Raw genomic sequence first — 2,479 nt, forward strand, 5'->3', positions numbered from 1 at the left:
GCTTCACCTTTAATGCACCAAAAAATAAAAAAATTATGAATAAAGGATTAAAAAATAGTCGTTGTGAGTGGAAACTAACAATTTACCCCTTTGAGACCGAGTTAAGTTACCGGAGAAATAAATATTATGTTTCTCTTGATTCCAAGTAGTCCTTTGAGACCTTGTGTAGTCCAAGGAATATGAACCAAGTGTGTAGCAGGTAAGTGCCTATCACCGAAAATATTAGGAACTCAATTGGATGACGACTTAACTAGGACAAAAGATTGAAGCTTGAAGAGCTTGAGTCACTTATTGCACTATGCACAAGAACTTATGCTTAGGCTATATTTAGGTTACTCTACAATCATGCTCACCAATGAAACTAGTTGATATAGTTAGGCGAATGAACTAAGGATTATGATGTATTATAAGATCTCATGAATTTAGATTATGATATTTTGCTTGAGAACAAGCAAAGGTTAAAGTCTGGGGGTGTGATTGTTAGAATGTATACTAAAAGCCTAGCTTTTGGTATAAAACATTTATCTAGAAATAAGAATCACATTGGTCAAATGTCTACATTTGTGATAAATGTAGTTGTTCAATTAATTTATACTGTAGATAACATAGTATGTGGTGCCACATGCAGAAGATGATGTTATCAGTACCTTATAAATTATAAACAGTAGTTCACGACCAAAATGGAAAGGAACAAACCATTAGAAAGTCATAGTGTAATTAGGTATCAGTTTATCTTGACTGTATAATTACACTAGTACACTTAGAGTGTATTCAGTAGAACCATTTGAGGTCGTTTATTTTATACTGATTTTATAAAGAAACAAAGACCTCGGTTATTATGGAAGTGTGTGCTCTTAATCCTGATATAATAACAGGCACATATATTTGATATATATTTCTTTAATTTATCAATGGGTGAGATTTAGTTCGATGAATCAATAAGCCCGATAAGTTGGGAAATGGTATCACTTATAGTGTGTGTTGTTGATTATAGAAGGAAACTATGTCCTAGAGATACTAGGTTGATAATGTCCCCAAGAGGAGCTCATAAGGATTGTCATGTTAAACCCTGCAGGTGGACTTAGTCCGACATGACGATAAGGTTGAGTGGTACTACTCTTGGACTAAGATATTAATTAAATGAGTTGTCAGTAACTCACTTAATTAGTGGACATTCGATATCTTAAACACAGGGAGACTAACACACTCATAATAAGAAGGAGCCCAAAAATGTAATTTGGGATTGGTGCGGTAGTTCAATAATAGTTCTCTAGTGGAATGAATTATTATTGATAAAATTAAGTTGTGTGTTCGGGGCGAACACGGGATGCTTAATTTTATCGGGAGACCAAAACCAATTCCTCCTCTCGGTCCCTATCATAGTCTCTTATTTATAGAGTACTATACCCACCTATACCCACCTTCTATACCCACCAATAGGGGGCCGGCCAAGCTAGCTTGGGAACCAAGCTAGGGCCGGCCTAGGTATAAGATTGGGTGGCCGGCGCCGGCCAAATTAAATTAAAAAAGAAATTTAATTTTAATTTTTATTATGTGAAAGATATAATTTATTAAAGAGATTTAAAATTAAAATATCTCTCTTATAAAAGATCTACAATAGATTAAAGAAACAGATTAGATCTCTTTCCTTATTTGTAGATTGGTGAGATATTTTATTTTCTCTTTAAAAATTATTCACATGTTGTAAAATTAAAATTATGGAAATTTCTTTTTATCAACCATGAAGAGATTTTTGAAGAGAAATTTTAATTTTAAAATTTCCGGAAACAAATTAGGAAGTTTTAATTGTTGATTGAAACTTGTCCAATTTGTTCTTCATGATGTGGCCGGCCACTTGAATTTAATTGGGGAAATTTTATTTTATTTTTCTCAATTAAATCATGTCAAGGAAATTAAGGAAATTTTATTGTAATTAAATTTCCTAATTTGCCTAGGCCAAGGAATATAAAAGAAGGGGTGAGGGTGCCTTCATGAGATACAACCTCTATTATTTCTCTCCCTCTTTTATTCCGTGGTGTGGCCGGCCATCCTTTCCCTCTCTTCTTCTTGTGGTGGCCAAACCCCTCTCTTTCCTTGGAGCTCTTGTGGTGGCCGGATACTACTTGGAGAAGAAGAAGAAGGAGGAGAGGAAGCGAGCATCTCTTGGAGCTTGGTTAGTGTTTTGATTTTCTTCCTTGGTGAAGCTTCTTTCTTTGTGGCCGAACCTAGCTAGGAGGAGAAGAAGGTGGTTGGTGGTTTCTCATCTCGGAAGATCGTTGCCCACACAACGTCCAAGGTTAGAAGAGGAATACGATAGAAGATCAAGAGGTCTTTCTAGAAGGTATAACTAGTAGTTTTTCCTTTTCCGCATCATACTAGTTATGTATGAAAATAATACCAAATACAAGAGGCTTACGTTCTAGTATTTCGAATATGTTTTTCGATGCTGTGTTCTTTTGTTTTACTTATCCTTGTGATT

The sequence above is a fragment of the Zingiber officinale genome, chromosome 5A, assembly GCF_018446385.1.
Source record: "Zingiber officinale cultivar Zhangliang chromosome 5A, Zo_v1.1, whole genome shotgun sequence".
NCBI lineage: Eukaryota > Viridiplantae > Streptophyta > Magnoliopsida > Zingiberales > Zingiberaceae > Zingiber > Zingiber officinale.